Raw genomic sequence first — 18,010 nt, 5'->3', positions numbered from 1 at the left:
CGGGGTGATGACCCACAAGTGTAGGGGATCTATCGTAGCCTTTTCGAAAAGTAAGAGTGTCGAACCCAATGAGGAGCAGAAGGAAATGATAAGCGGTTTTCAGCAAGGTATTCTCTGCAAGAACTGAAATTATCGTAACAGGTAGTTTCGTGATAAGGTAAATTGTAACGAGCAACAAGTAATGAAAGTAAATAAGGTGCAGCAAGATGTCCCAATCCTTTTTGTAGCAAAGGACAAGCCTGGAAAAACTCTTATATAAAGGAAAGCGCTCCCGAGGACACATGGGAATTATCGCCAAGCTAGTTTTCATCACGCTCATATAATTCGTGTTCGGTACTTTGATAGTTTGATATGTGGGTGGACCGGTGCTTGGGTACTGTCCTTCCTTGGAAAAGCATCCCACTTATGATTAACCCCTATTGCATGCATCCGCAACTATAACAAAAGTATTAAGGTAAACCTAACCATAGCATGAAACATATGGATCCAAATCAGCCCCTTACGAAGAAACGCATAAACTAGGGTTTAAGCTTCTGCCACTCTAGCAACCCATCATCTACTTATTACTTCCCAATGCCTTCCCCTAGGCCCAAACAATGGTGAAGTGTCATGTAGTCGACGTTCACATGACACCACTAGAGGAAAGACAACATACATCTCATCACAATATCGAACGAATACCAAATTCACATGACTACTTGTAGCAAGACTTCTCACATGTCCTCAGGAACGAACGTAACTACTCACAAATCATATTCATGTTCATAATCAGAGGGGTATTAATATGCATAATGGATATGAACATATGATCTTCCACCAAGTAAACCAACTAGCATCAACTACAAAGAGTAATCAACACTACTAGCAACCCACAGGTACCAATCTGAGGCTTTGGGACGAAGATTGGATACAAGAGATGAACTAGGGTTTGAGAGGAGATGGTGCTGGTGAAGATGTTGATGGAGATTGACCCCCTCCCGATGAGAGGATCGATGGTGATGATGGTGGTGATGATTTCCCCCTCCCGGTGGGAAGTTTCCCCGGCAGAACAGCTCCGCCGGAGCCCTAGGTTGGTTCCGCCAAGGTTCCACCTCGTGGCGGCGGAATTTCTTCCCAAAAGCTTGCTTATGATTTTTTTCTCGACGAAAGACTCCATATAGCCAAAGATGGGAATCAAAGGGCTGCCAGGGCGGCCACGAGGCAGGGGCGCGCCTAGGGGGGTAGGGCGCGCCCCCACCCTCGTGGACGGTGGGTGGCCCCCCTCTGGTACTTCTTTCGCCCAATATTTTTTTTATATTCTAAAACGTGCTCCCGTGAAGTTTCAGGACTTTTGGAGAAGTGCATAATAGGTCTCTAATATTTGCTCCTTTTCAGCAAGTCCACATACCCAACTATCATTTAGTCTTTCACAATTGCTAACACTCACACAATATTTATGGGTATGAAGTTTTAATCAGACACGGAGAAAGATAGGGGCTTATAATTTTGCCTCCCAACCTTTTACCTCAAGGGTAATGTCAACAATAATAGATCATGAAAACTCACATCCAATTGGCTATATATATCAGGATCTTTCCAACACAATGTGCTTGCCAAAGGATAAAATGTAAAAAGGAAAGGTGAAGATCACCATGACTCTAGTAAGAATTATACGACAAGAATAAAAGATAGGCCCTTCGCAGAGGGAAGTAGAGGTTGTCATGTGCTTTAAGGTTGGATGCACGAAATCTTAATGCAAAAGAACGTCACTTTACATTGCCACTAGTGATATGGACCTTTATTATGCAGTCCGTCGCTTTTATTTCTTCCACATCACAAGATCATATAAAGCTTATTTTCTCCACACTAATAAATCATACATATTTAGAGAGTAATTTTTATTGCTTGCAACGATGACAACTTACTTGAAGGATCTTACTCAATCCATAGGTAGATATGGTGGACTCTCATGGCAAAACTGGGTTTAAGGATATTTGGAAGCACAAGTAGTATCTCTACTTGGTGCAAAGAATTTGGCTAGAATGAGAGGGAAAGGCAAGCTCAACATGTTGGATGATCCATGACAATATAATTTATTTCAGATGTAAGAAAATATAACCCATTACGTTGTCTTCCTTGTCCAACATCAACTGTTTACATCTCATATTTTAATGAGTTCTCACAATCATAAAAGATGTCCAAGATAGTATATTTATATGTGAAAACCTCTATTTCTTTATTACTTCCTATTAATTGCAACGATGACCAAAACTATGCTTGTCAACTCTCAACAACTTTTATTCATCATACTCTTTATGTGTGAAGTCATTACCTTCCATAAGATCCATATGATCTCTTTATTTCTTTTTATTCTTCCCTTTTATTTTATTCACTCAAGATCATAGCAAGATAATCAAGCTCTTGACTCATCACTAATATTTATTATATAGCTCATGGAATCGATTACATAGAAGGATCATAAAGCAAAGCTCAAAACTAGATCATACTAAAATGGTAAAGATAAAAGTTGTGATGGTGATACGATACCGGGGCACTCCCCCAAGCTTGGCAGTTGCCAAGGGGAGTGCCCATGCCCATGTGTTTATGTCTCCTTCTTTGGATATGGTGACGTGATATTCTTGGCGATCGATGATGCCCTTCAGGATACGGTTCTCTTCTTCTAGCTTATTGACTTGCTGCTTGAGGTCCATTAGTTCCTTACAGAGCTTGCCCGTAACGGCTAAAGCTCCTTTTACCCAAGGATGTTGCATACCTGCGGGAGAACAAGTAACACTATTTTTTTCATATTTTCATAAGAAAGAAATCTAACATTGGAAGGGATGACCGAGTTTGGAATAGCTGAGCTATGTAGTTCCCCCATCATGAATCCAACTCGGAAATGAGAAGTAACTTCTTCATCCTCCTCCATGGCATCCATCCTTTTCAAGTCGGCCTCCATCTCTTCCTCAGTTGATGGCCCAAAGTGGCCAGCGTCGCTGTTTGCTCTTGGCCCCGGTGTCAGATGAGACACTCGACTCTCCCCGACTGACTCTTGAGAAGACATCTTGCTCTATATCTGCAGAAGAAAACAACTCGAAACAAAGACAGAGGATATTTGCGTGATACGGTGGTCAAAACCTTCGGGATATTATATAATGAATTTTTACCGACCAAAAGAAGTATCGTGCAAACGAGGCAGGGGGCGCGCCCAGGGGGTAGGGCGCGCCCTCCACCCTCATGGAAGCCTCGTCTCCTTTCCGTACTGCTTCTTATTTTCCTATTTTCTTAAATATTCCAAAACGGAGAAAAATTGCTATTAGAACTGTTTTGGAGTCGGTTTACTTACCGTACCACATACCTATTCCTTTTTGGAGTTTGAAACATTCCAGAAAGTGTCCCTTATGTACTCCTCCGGGTTATGGTTTCAATAACATTAGTTTCAACATTTATGGGATTACCTGAGATATCATGTTTGATTCTTTGACCGTTCACCACCCTCGGATTTGTGCCTTCGAAGTTGTTGATTTTTATGGCACCGGAACGATAGACCTCCTTGATGACGTAAGGACCTTCCCATTTAGAGAGGAGTTTGCCTGCAAAAAATCTTAAATGAGAGTTGTATAACAATACATAATCACTGAGGGAGTCCTGGATTAGGGGGTCTCCAGACAGCCGGACTATATCCTTTGGCCGGACTGTTGGACTATGAAGATACAAGATTGAAGACTTCGTCCCGTGTCCGAATGGGACTCTCCATAGCGTGGAAGGCAAGCTAGGCAATACGGATATGTAGATCTCCTCCCTTGTAACCGACTGTGTGTAACCCTAGCCCCCTCTGGTGTCTATATAAACCGGAGGGTTTAGTCCGTAGGAGAACATCATATCATAGGCTAGCTCCTAGGGTTTAGCCTCTACGATCTCGTGGTAGATCAACTCTTGTAATACTCATATCATCAAGAACAATCAAGCAGGACGTAGGGTATTACCTCCATCAAGAGGGCCCGAACCTGGGTAAACATTGTGTCCCCTGCCTCCTGTTACCATCCGCCTTAGACGCACAGTTCGAGACCCCCTACCCGAGATCTGACGGTTTTGACACCGACATTGGTGCTTTCATTGAGAGTTCCACTGTGTCGTCACCATAAGGCTTGATGGCTCTTTTGATCATCGGTAGCGATGCGGTCCAGGGTGAGGTTTTCCTCCCCGGACAAATCTTTGTATTCGGCGGCTTCACACTACGGGCCAATTCGTTTGGCCATCTGGAGCAGATCGAGAGCTACGCCCCTGGCCATCCGGTCAGATTCGGAAACTTAAACTACACTGCCGACATCCGCGGAGACTTGATCTTCGACGGATTCAAGCCTGTGTCAGGTGCGCTGCACAGTCACGACAAGCACGACGTAACTCTGCCGTCGGACAGTGTTCGGGAGATCGCATCTGCAACTACTCCGGCTTTTGATCCGGAGCAAATCGCGCCATCCAAGGACGGAGGGATAGACCCCGCCATGGAGGCCGCACTATCAGTGGCGATGGAGCCGGATAGTGACTTCACCCCTTACGAGAGCCGTGTTACCGAACCACTGGATTCGTCTCCGGCCACGGACTCCGAGCCGCCTGCATCCGTGCCTATCGAATCCGACTGGGCGCCGATCATGGAGTTCACCTCTGCGGATATCTTTCATCACTCGCCTTTCGGCGATGTGCTAAATTCATTAAGGTCTCTCTCCTTGTCAGGAGAACCTTGGCCGAACTATGTCCGGCTAGAATGGGATGCGGACGACGAAGAAATTTGCTGCCCACCCACCACCCACTTAGTATCCACTGTTGACGACTTAACCGACATGCTCAACTTCGACTCCGAAGACATCGACGGCATGGACGAAGATGCAGGAGACGAACAGGAAACAGCGCCCACAGGGCGCCGGACAGCCACTTCATCACATGACATATACATGGTGGATACACCCAAAGAAGGCAATGGCGAAGAGACAGCAGAGGATGGCCCCTCCAAGAAGCAACCCAAGCGCTGACCTCAGCGGCGCCGCTCTAAGTCCCGCCATAGAAAAAACAGCGATAACAGCGCAAGAGAAAATAACACTCCAATCGACTCTAGAGGAAACGACGACCACATTGCCCTGGCGGCAGAGCACGATGAAGCTGCAAACGGCGAACAAACTATGGATCCGACGTCCGAACACAGCGACGCCGAGGATAAACCTCATCAAACCCCCTCTCGGGGGGAAATAGTCCGGACGAAGATGCACACATCATCTCGGAAACACACATGGCGCAAGAGAACCTCCACAGAAGGCTTATTGCCACAGCGAGGAGTCTGAAGAAGCAGAAGCAAAGGCTTAAGGCCGGACAAAATACGCTCAAGAGCAGGTGGAACAAAGTGCTCGACAACGAAGAAAAGTACGGTGGAAGTTACCACACAAAGAGCTATCCAAAGCACAAGCTATTACCTGAATTCGATGATGAGGCCTTAGAGCCCACACAGCCAAAAAATGAAACGGCCAACCGTCCGGATCCACCACCTTGTGACCGCGATAGAGCGGCTAACAAAGTCGCACATAAGTCAACACACGATCTACGTGAGGACTTGTGCCAAGAGTCCGGTACGACCAAATCCATCTATGGATCTAGGAAGCGCGCTCCGACACAAAATCAAAACCGAATTCTACAACTGTCCGAATGCCATGGCACATCCCAATACAGGGGTGCCGCACACCCCCTATGTTTCACCGATGAGGTGCTGGACCATGAATTCCCAGAAGGATTCAAACCAGTGAACATAGAGGCGTACGATGGGACCACAAACCCTGGGGTCTGGATTGAGGACTTTATCCTCCATATCCCACTACTAGGGAAAACGTTATACACAGAACTTTAGCAGTAGCGCTTGTTAAAAGAGCACGCTACTGATAGATAGCAGTAGTGCGTGCAAAATAAGCGCGTTGCAGATGGACATATATCAGTAGCGCGTCTCACCGAAAACTCGCTACTACTAAAATTCCAATCACTTAGCCGATGGGCTACACATAGTAGTAGCGATCTTCCAAAAACCACGCTACCGCTAATAAACTTATAGCAGCGCGTTTATGTGTAAATCGCTACTACTAACGAAAAGAAAATGAAATGAAAAACGAATAGAGAAGTAAATGAAAATGAAAGAAATAGAAAAAGGAGAAAGGAAAAATATAAAATGTAAAGAAAAAAATGAAAAAGGGAAAAAATGATGAAGACGTAGCAGTAGCGCGCTCTCTGAAACGCGTTATAGCTTACTTAGCTATAGCGCATTTTCTGTAACGCGCTACCGTTACTTTTGACTTAAGCAAAAACGGTTTCCCCCCGGCCACCACTTCTCCCCCAAATCGATCCCTCGTTTTGCCGCCGTCGCCCCCACTTTGCCGCCGTCTCCTGTCGGCGTCGACGCCGCGCTCATCCTCATGGTCGCCGCCCGAGGCCGCCCAGCCTCACCGCCTCCACCTCTTGGGCCGCCCTCGACCTCATCGTCACCTCCCTCGACCTCACCGCCGCCACCCTCGACCTCACCGCCCCCGAGCCCGCCAAGACTACCGCGTCCCGATCCTGAGCCCGCCCACCCCGATCTACCTCCATCGCCAAGCACCTCCCCGCCACCGTCTCTTCCCTCTCTGTAAGCCCCCCAACCCATCCTTTTTAGTTAATAGATGTTAATGTTAAGTAGTAGATAATGTTGATGTTCTTTAGTTAGGGTAATAATAGACGATGTTAAGTAGTAGATAATGTAGATGTTAATTAGGATAGTAGAGTTTAGTTTAGAGTAAAGTTTAGTTCAGTAGTTAACTAAATATAATCTATATTTGGTTTTTGAATTGAGTTTGAGAGAGCATGTATGATTTGTGTAGATTTTGTTGAAGTGTCAAACGCTATAGGACATGCAAATTGAGTGGTCAGGATATATGCAAATTCCTCAATTTTGTTTGCCCATGTTTCGATTGTGCCCAAGTGGCCTTTTGTTGTTTCCAGGGAATGAAGCTGAGTGGCCTATGTTTTGCCGGAATGTTGATTCATTTCCGTTCTGGCAAATTTCAGGTTCTCGATTTGTCCACTTTTTAGCAAAGGTCATGCCAAAATTTTCCGTGAATTTCAGCATGACTTGTGCTACAAACTAGGACATATCGAGTGCCCGGGATTTGCCGCACTAGGAAGGAGTCAACGTTCCTGCAAAACATAGGCCATTTGTATGTCATTATTCATTTTATTAGGTCTAGAATTAATTTACTAGATTTAATCGTAGGAAACATGGCTAGCAACGATGAAGGACAGGGTTCTGGTGATTGCGACGACGTCTACCGGGCGGCAGACGAATTTTTTAGCCTTGCCGACGATCAACTGGTGGCATCGGGGACTGAGACCGACACGCAGACGGTGCTGAGACTAAGACCGGCGCTGAGACATAGACCGGCATCGAGACCGGCGCTGAGACTGAGGCCGGTGCTGAGACTGAGACCGGCATCGAGACCGGCGCTGCCTCGGGGAGAGGAGCCGGTGTAGAACCGAAATCAAAGAGGCAACAACTTCCTAACAAACTCAAGACTACTAGACTGGTGGTCACGGAGGTGGACGACGACAATTTTGAGCCAAAGGCGCCCGAGGAAGCACATCGATGCTACGGCAATCAAATAGGCTGCATCGTACGGACAACCGCCACCATCAACGATGAGAAACTACCGAAGATAGAAAATATGAGGAGCTCCCTCCTAAAGAAGTTTCACCAGATATTCTTGTTCCCGGGCCGGAATGAGAAGGATTATGAAGATCCAGATGAGGACCCGGCAATGAAGAAGATAAACAAACACGCCATGACCAAGTTTAGCAACACGTTGGCCGCCTGGAAAAATCGAGTGAAAGCAAAGATCATCGACAAGAAGGAACCCTACTCCGAGATTGTAAAGGATAATCCAACAATCACGGAAGAGCAGTTTCAAATATTCAAGGAGGCTTGCGAGGCCGAAGCTGCCAGAAAAAAGTCTCGGTACATGAAGGGGCTTCAAGAGAGGAACATTGGGTGCCACCACCTCGGAAGCCGTGGTTACGGCGGAAAGAGGTCCAAATGGGCCAACGAGGACGCGGAAGCCGCGAGTCTTGGCATCCCAGACCCCTTGGCAGATTTCACCGTCCCGCAGGAGCGTGACGTCCTCAGGGCCCGGCAACGTTGGGACCCACTGAAGAAGGTTTACAAGACAACACCGGTCATTACGGAGTTCATGAGACTGCTGGTAATTTTAGTTTCTGATTAATTCGACTGCACACATTAGTCATATTTGTAAATGATCCTTGTGCCTTTTGCAGAGAGAGCAGCACCGGATTGCGGCCGAAAGCGACTCGCTATCTGAGGCATTGGCGAGGCCCAAGTGGGACACTCCATTCAACCGGGCGTTGAACATATTGAAACGACAACTGGTGGATACTCGACTGTCGTATGGACGCATGCACGGCGTCGGAGACGGCGCCACGTGGAAGAAGTACTACCGTGAGACCACAGAGGAGAGAAAGGAAAGACGGAGGTTAACTGAAGAAAACATCGACAAGAAGGTTGAGATAGCGGTTGAGAAGAAATCATCTCAGACAGTCGCAACAGTGGTAGCTGCCGCAAAACAGGTGGTTGCAGATTTGTCTACTTCCTTGGTGACGGGCGTTATCACTTGGACAAGGCAAAATCCAGAAAAAAAATGCAGAGGACTTTCCCCTTGCCGACTTCTTGGGGAGCAGCTTGACTAGCGTTGCACCAACACCTGCTCCCGCACCTGCTCCCTCACCTGCTCCCGCATCGGACGTGCTCGGTGGTGCTTCGTCTTTGGCTGAGCTCGACGCCCTCACGGTATCTGTCACACCGGCCCCCTTCAATATAAATGTATAATCTCCCGTTTTCGTTGCCTTTTGGATGTCTCACGTCGCAGACTTTTCTTTGCAGGCCGACGAAACCCCGTGCACCATATTGTACACCATCGGTGACCAGAAGGTGGACGTGGGGAAGGCGACGATAATGAAGCCGAAGGAACCATTGTTCCACAGCCGGCCGATCCCCCCGAACGTCTTCAAGGTTTCCGTGGCCAGTGTCAAACCAGGCCACGAGAATTTGCATCCTCCAATACTAGCGGGGGATGACGACGAGACACCGCGGCGGCTTGGTGATTGTTGCAATGGGTGGGTCCTGTTGTGGCCAAAGAGTCTGCTTCGTCTGGAGGCGGCCGGGAGCACACCCACGAGCACGCAGCCTCAGCAAGGTATGAACATCAACACCCCACCTACCCAATTAGCGTCGGGTGCCGGGTTGGGTGATAGCGGACGGGGTAAGGAGGAGGCTCCATTAGTCGCTGATGACGTCGCCATGGATGAGGATGAGGACGACGATGGCGCTGAACAGTATGTCTGTACTGGCGCCTCCTCAGGACGACCTTCCGGTAGTAAAGAAGTCTAGGAAGAGAGTGAGGAAAGGCAAAAACGCTGATTCTATGATCCAGCCGCCTCAGCAGCCTCGGCTTCAGGACCGTATAGATATCCCCGATGCGGATAAATGGCATATCCCCGGTCAACCAATCCTACCTGCAACAGCGCTATGGGCCAGATTCGGCGATCTAAGGAGACTTCATGATGATGTGCTGCGGGTAGAGAAAGGCCTCATCGCCTCGAAAGATCCAGGATACCCACTCTATGTGGTTAACGTTCCGCGGCAAATATCGTACGTCGACAGCTTCCCCGCGGATAAGTTCTTGCTCCGATTCGATTACATAGTCGACATGTTCCACGTGAAGTAGCTGGATTTTACGTTTGTCCGCCTTTATGCCTTGCACATGAACTACATCATCGGGGTTGAGCAGATATCTAATATCTGTGTCGCTGACCTGTACTACATGCATGAGGGCTTCTTGGGAGTCTGCGCAAAGCACCGTGAATAGGCGAGGGATTACATCGTCAATTTCATGCTCGCCAATAAGGACAATGAGGCGATTCTCGTGCCTTATCATCCCGTGTAAGTCATCCACGCTGCTATCCTTCCTTCGATTTCAATCATTCATTTGCACGGCGGAGGCTAATTAATTTGAGGTGTACTTATTTTGCAGAGCGGCGGGCGCGCCGTCCTCATCATCCTCTACCCCGATTCACCCATGCTCTTTATTTGGACTCGTCGAAGAACATTCACAAAAAGGATTACACCCACATCAAGGATGTTCTCGACAGTGCTATGTTTTACTACCAAGCAAGGGGTGGAGAGGTCAGGGACAAGAAGACAAGGGGCGGCAGGGCCGCCTTCGGCCATAAGACCGACTTCTACTGCATCCAGCAACCGAACGATTCTCTTAATGATGGATTCTATGTCCTACACCACATGCTGGAGTACAGGCGGGATCACCAGAACCTTCGCATGTCACCTAGATCCGGCGATGCCCATATTCTGCAATGGGCAAAGGACATAGGAGATATCGAGGATCATCGACTTCGAGCTGAGTTCTATAACATCCAGCGCGAACTTTCCCAAATCATCATGAAGGAGGTCGTCGGAAAAACAGGGATGTTCTACGGAGAAGGACAAATGTCACGGGAAGACGTCCGAACATGGATAGCCTCTCAGCGTCTCGACATGAAGCCTTTCACTAAGCTCGAGGACTATCTCCCTAACTTGGATGGATGGAATGACATGTTGGAGTGATTGTCGATATATGACAATGTGTTCGTTTAGTCCATACTTTCCGTATGAAAAACTTTGAGTTATGCATGGTGAAACTTTATTTGTGATGTAATTAAACCGTCCTCCTCCTCGACTAGCGAAAATCACTCTAGTTAGGGCATTTTGGGGTACGATGAACTTTGTTATTTATGCTTATTATATGTTGTTTCTATTTTTGCCAAGTCTGTCTCTTTCTGTTGCTCAACTATATATGTTGCATATCATCGACTCATGTGACGATGCAGGTGCATAGATCATAGATGGCGAAGAAGTGCTACGCCAGGAGTATATATAAGACAAGTGGCCGGAGTGTCAGGCCTAGGTGGACTGGTTTCGAGCGAGATGCAGTAGTTAGTTTAGGTTCACACTAATGCGAGAGAGGGATACGAACTCATGTACTCAAAGTGATAGCTCTTCTCGCGTATATCATTGTTTAGATGGATGACGATGTATTTGCAAGTAATCAAGACTTGTATCGCTATTTTCGAGATGATGACGAGAGACTACTTTGTGTTGGATGATGATTATGATGATGACATGATTTGATAAGACTAATTGTATGCATATGCTATGATACATTTGTATGTGTATGATATGCTAAAGATTATTGTATAAAGCCTATTCAAATACAAAACAAATATGCAGGGAAAAAACTAATAAAACTAGTAGTAGCGAGGGGGGGAAATTTGTTGGGTTTCGTAGTAATTTCAAAATTTTCCTACGCACATGCAAGATCATGGTGATGCATAGCAACGAGAGGGGAGAGTGTGATCTACGTACCCTTGTAGATCAACAGCGGAAGCGTTGACGCAACGTAGAGGAAGTAGTCGTACGTCTTCCCGATCCGACCGATCCAAGCACCGTTACTCCGGCACCTCCGAGTTCTTAGCACACGTACAGCTCGATGACGCTCCCCGGGCTCCGATCCAGCAAAGCTTCGGGGATGAGTTCCGTCAGCACAACTGCGTGGTGACGATGATGATGTTCTACCGACATAGGGCTTCGCCTAAGCACTACAACGGTATGACCGAGGTGGAATATGGTGGCAGGGGGCACCGCACACGGCTAAGGAACGATCACGTGGATCAACTTGTGTGTTCTAGGGTGCCCCCTGCCTCCGTATATAAAGGAGCCAAGGGGGAGGGTGCGGCCAGCCAAGGTGGGCGCGCCAAGGGGAGTCCTACTCCCACCGGGAGTAGGACTCCTAGTTGGACAAGGATAGAGGGGAAAGAGGAGGAAGAGAGGAAGGAAAGGGGGGGCGCCGCCCCCCTTCCCTTGTCCTATTCAGACTAGGAAGGGGAGGGGCGCGCGGCCACCTCCTGCCTCCTTCTCTCTTCTCCCTCAAGGCCCATGTAGCCCCAATAAACCCCCGGGGGGGTTCCGGTAACCCCCCGGCACTCCGGAAAAATGTCGATTTCACCCGGAACGATTCCGATGTCCAAATATAGGCTTCCAATATATCGATCTTTATGTCTCGACCATTTCGAGACCCCTCGTCATGTCCGTGATCACATCTGGGACTCCGAACTAACTTCGGTACATCAAAATGCATAAACTCATAATAACTGTCATCGTAACTTTAAGCGTGCGGACCCTACGGTTCGAGAACAATGTAGACATGACTGAGACAAATCTCCGGTCAATAACCAATAGCGGGACCTGGATGCCCATATTGGCTCCTACATATTCTACGAAGATCTTTATCGGTCAGACCGCATAACAACATACGTTGTTCCCTTTGTCATCGGTATGTTACTTGCCCGAGATTCGATCGTCGGTATCCAATACCTAGTTCAATCTCGTTACCGGCAAGTCTCTTTACTCGTTCCGTAATACACCATCTCACAACTAACATATTAGTTGCAATGCTTGCAAGGCTTATGTGATGTGCATTACCGAGAGGGCCCAGAGATACCTCTTCGACAATCGGAGTGACAAATCCTAATCTCGAAATACGCCAACCCAACATGTACCTTTGGAGACACCTGTAGAGCTCCTTTATAATCACCCAGTTACGTTGTGACGTTTGGTAGCACACAAAGTGTTCCTCCGGCAAACGGGAGTTGCATAATCTCATAGTCATAGGAACATGTATAAGTCATGAAGAAAGCAATAGCAACATACTAAACGATCGGGTGCTAAGCTAATGGAATGGGTCATGTCAATCAGATCATTCACCTAATGATGTGATCCCGTTAATCAAATAACAACTCTTTGTCCATGGTTAGGAAACATAACCATCTTTGATTAACGAGCTAGTCAAGTAGAGGCATACTAGTGACACTCTGTTTGTCTATGTATTCACACATGTATTATGTTTCCGGTTAATACAATTCTAGCATGAATCATAAACATTTATCATGAAATAAGGAAATGAATAATAACTTTATTATTGCCTCTAGGGCATATTTCCTTCAAAATTTAGCAGTAGCGCCGCCTTACCAGTAGCGCTTCTAAGTAAACAGCGCTGCAGATAATATCAGCAGCGCCCTTTTCTAAAGAGCGCTACAACTATTCATGTATAGCAGTAGCGTGGGACAACAGGCGCTACTGCTATACGTTAGTTGTAGCGCCGGTCCCCGCGCTACTAATAGGCCCAAAACCCGCGCTGCTGCTAGGCTTTTCCCTAGTAGTGTCCATATGGCTCGTGGAGACGATCTCCACGCCATCAAATACTTGCCTCTCAAGCTTAAAGGACCAGCTCGGCACTGGCTGAAAAGCCTCCCCGAAAACTCAATTGGAAGTTGGGAGGAGCTCGAGGACGCTTTTCAGGCTAATTTTCAAGGGACCTATGTCCGACCTCCGGATGCAAACGATTTAAGCCATATAATTCAACAGCCCGGAGAGTCCGCCCGAAAGCTTTGGAACAGGTTTCTCGCTAAGAAGAACCAAATCGTCGACTGTCCGAACGCTGAAGCCTTAGCAGCTTTCAAAGACAGTGTTCGAGACGAATGGCTTGCCAGACACCTCGGCCAAGAAAAACCGAGAACAACGGCAGCCTTAACAAGCCTCATGACCCGCTTTTGCATGGGCGAAGATAGCTGGTTAGCCCACAGTAGCACCAGCGACCCAAGCACATCCGAAGTCAGGGATGCCAATGGAAAATCATGACACAATAAAAACAAGCGTTGAAATAAAGAAGATAGCCATGATAATACGGCGGTCAACGCCAGATCAGGGGCTCTCGACCAAGTCAGCGGAAAAAGCCTTTCAAAGGCAGTAGAGATGGACAGTCTGGCCTAAACAAGATTCTTGACAAACTATGTCAGATTCATGGCACCCCCGATAAACCTGCAATTCACACCCACAGAGAATGCTGGGTCTTCAAGCAGGCCGGTAAGCTAAGCGCCGAACACAGGGGGGAGACACCAAGCGAAGACGAGGACGAACCTCGCCAGCAAAGCACTGGAGGACAGAAAAAATTCCCACTAGAGGTCAAAACTGTAAACATGATCCATGTGACGAAGAGGAGAAGCAAGTATGCACTCCGAGACACACGAGTCATAGAGCCCGCCACCCCTAGGTTCAACCCCTGGTTGGCCTGCCCGATCACTTTTGACCGCGGGGATCACGCGACAAGCATCCGACATGAAGGATTGGCTGCCTTGATGTTAGACCAAATAATAAACGGATACCATCTCACACGCGTCCTCATGGATGACGGCATTGGTCTAAATCTGATATATCAGGACACAGTCCGCAAAATGAGGATAGACTCGACACAAATAAGCCACAGTAATACTACCTTCAAGGGAGTAATACCAGGCCAAGAGGCCCGCTATACGGGCTCTCTATTGCTAGAGGTTGTATTCGGTTCTCCCAATAACTTTCGAAGTGAAAGGTTAACTTTCTACATCGCTCCATTCCGAAGTGGCTATCAAGCACTACTCGGAAGAACGGCTTTTGCTCGTTTTAATGCAATACCGCATTATGCTTCTCTCAAGCTTAAGATGCCCGGTCCACGTGGCACCATCACAGTTAGCGGAAATACTGAGCGTTTTCTATGCGTGGAAGAGTGTGCGGCGGCTTTAACAGCCGAGCACTAGGCGGCCTCACCAACCAGAAAAAATGACAGGTCGTCTAGACCACGGGCACGGTTAGACGAGTCCGGTGCACCATTACATATACATGAGATTGGTTTGATGATCAAACCCTCCTCGACGGTACCAGGGGCTTCCCACGTGTAATCAGGGCTAGTCCGGCTCAACTTGACTTATCTTGAATTTTAATAGTTCATTGATAATAAATTTTTTGGCACGGCAACTTTCACCTAAGTTCTTCTCTTTTACAGATGACAATCGTGCTACACCCGTCTAGGACACGGTACAACAAAGACACAGGCACAGACGTGCAGCAGGGACTCGCTCAAAGGTTTCTTTTCAGATTAAGACCCTGCATAAACCTTTTTTACTGTCTCTTGTTGTTCACATCCTCCGGATACTCAATACAACCGAGAAGGATGCTGACGTTATTGGCATGTGTCCACGTCAGGATATTGCACGTACCTGGACACTCGGGGTTTATTATTAAGGGCCTCGTTTAGCCCAGCATATGTTATAAAGACTGAATACCTTAGGGAGTGTTCGGCGTCGCGAGTTTGGCCTTATATGCATCAGCTCCGAATCATTTCTTTGGTCAAACGTTGGGTTTCCCCGGATCCCATGTTTTGGTACCTTACTTTCTACTATATCGGCTAAGGTAGCACTGGGAGAACTACTGCGATTGTGCCCTGGTTCATCCGGATGAGCACCTCAGTAGAGAAAGCCGAAAACTGACTGTCATGATAAAGCGCAAGACTGGTCAGCCACTCGATGACTCAACGAAATCTTCGGGATTCCTTCGCATTAACGAAGGGCCGTTTCCCGGTCATGTACGTACGTGCCCCATATTCGGACGAGCGCAGAAGTACCAGGGGCTATATAGTAGCCCCGCCGTCAAACTCCTATGGCTAAGTGAAAGTGTTAAAGCAATATAGTCCAATTGCCTCGTTCACTGCGCTACCAGCTCCTTAATGGACCAAGACGTTGGATCAAGTGTGAATACGTGTTTTTTGCAAACACCCCCGCATTATATGCATGGGGGCGGAAGCCGACGACTGCAAACTTTCAGGTTATATACATATCTACATAAACGGCCGCACAGGAGGCACCATAATACTTTCAGGCAAAAGTATAAACAAAGCCTTGATAACTCAATAAAACATTGTTTTTACAATGGGAGTACATGTCACTAGAACATAATATTCTTTGAGCACTGAGCCTCTATCGAACGAGCGCCTTCAAGAACTTCTTCAAAGTAGTGCTCGGCAGCCACTCAGCCCACGGCCGAACCCTGTGTTGCAATAGTGGTGGCCTCCATCTCTGCCCAGTATGTCTTGACACGGGCAAAGGCCATTCGCGAACCCTCTATGCACGCCGACCTCTTCATAGCATCGATGTGCGGCACAGCACTAAGGAATTGTTGCACTAAACTAAAGTAACTATTCGGCCTTGGCCCTCCTGGCCACAGATGATCCACAATAGACCTCATGGCAAGTCTGGACAACCTATGGAGCTCGGCCCACACGGTCATTTGCTCATTCAACAGCAACGGACACACTGGAGCATGGAACTGTGACCAGAACAACTTTTCCACTTCGCGATCTTTTTGATCCTTGAAGTACTCGGCCGCATCAGGAGCACTTGCCGCCAAATCCACGTAGGCGTCCGCAGAACTCTATAGTTGATCAAGAGGAGCATACTTCGGATCTCTAAACTTAGTCCGCAACAAGAAGGGCTTCCCAACCACGATATCCGTAGCTTGACGCAGCTCCTCCTTCGCCGCTTTGATTTTGGAGCGGGCTTCCTTGGCTGCTACCATGGCCTTCTCTAGGTCCGTCGCCCTCGCTCGGCTTTCTTTTTCAAGAAGCTTGTAACGGTCAGCGGCATCTTTTAACTCAACGGCCATCTTGGCTATTCTTTCCTTGCTCTGGCCGTGCGCGGCCTGTTCGGCCATCAGCTCTTCGACCGCCTTTAGAGCGGCCGCATCGCTATTCCTTGCTTGTTCCTTGGCTCGGGCAAGCTCCGCCCGAAGGATCTCCACGGTGGTAGCTCCATCTGCAGTCAAAACATATTAAAGATACTGGCATCATGCTCCTCTCGCTATATGTTGATCACCGGAGAAATCACTTACCCTGTGCCTCGTCAAGCCGCTTGTTGACAAGCACGATGTTGGCATCTGCCGCATCAAGTTGCCGCTTTAGCTTGGCAAACGCATCAGTCCGGCTAGCCACCGGAGCTTTAGCCACCTGCACATAAAGGCGGTCTGGTTATTACCTGGGACTATGATCCTCTGCTTGCCGCCGTTTTCGACGACAACCAGAGTCTCAGGGCTACTATCTACATAGGGCACACCTAACGTGTGCGGTACTGTCAAAAACATACACTATTTCATGTACCTCAAAGCCTTTCAGCAGACTCATAAAAGCTTCATGCAATCCGCTTTCAGCGGATGAAATCCTTTCAATTACCATACCCATTAGCGTACGATGCGCTTCTGAGATGGCCGCTTGTTCCAGAAGATCCTTCAGTGCATCCGACCGCACATTGTACGGTTCCGGACTCTTTATGTTGCTCTCTTTAGGAGACGAATACTGAGGACTCCGGGTAGCCAAAGGATTACCCTCTGGCCTTGGCGGATCAGGAGAGACCCTCCACGACGACACTTCAGGGTCGCCCGCCTCATGAGGCGGGGTGGCAGGGGGAGGTGTTTCGCTCTCCATCATCTCTGGAAGAAGATCCCCCGAAGACGAACTCTGTTGAGAAGGGCTACGATCCGAACTACAAGATATAAGCTTCGGTTATTGTCTTCAGAAGTAAGGTAGGACACTTTCACTATAAAGTACTTTTTGATTACTTACAGTTCGGTAGCGGGCTGATCCCCTTGCGGACATTGCACGGCAAGAGTACCCTCCGAAGCAGGACCCACCGGCGAGGATTTCTTCCCCCGTTTGGAAGCCTTTGTTTCCGGATCTTCAGAGGTGCTCCTCTTCCTTCCTTGGGGAGAGGGAATGTCAGATTCTTCTCCCTGGTTATCCTCCTTCGCGGAGGTGCTAATTCCCCTGCCTGCAGCCTCTTTATTCCCCCCTTCATCTTCCTCTGAGGGCACCTAATAAGGCGCCGGCTCGAGCATTCTGTCCAGTACTGGATTGGCCAAGCCTTCGGGAAGGGGGGGCGAACACCTGATCATCTTTGCCTTTGTTATCCAGTCCTGGTCAAAGAGTGAATTTTCAGAATGATGTCATGATAAATAAAAGGACAGTGTGTTCAGCCATGGGAT

This window comes from Triticum urartu, chromosome 2, assembly GCF_003073215.2.
Source record: "Triticum urartu cultivar G1812 chromosome 2, Tu2.1, whole genome shotgun sequence".
NCBI classification, from domain to species: domain Eukaryota; kingdom Viridiplantae; phylum Streptophyta; class Magnoliopsida; order Poales; family Poaceae; genus Triticum; species Triticum urartu.
This window is presented reverse-complemented; position numbering follows the sequence as displayed.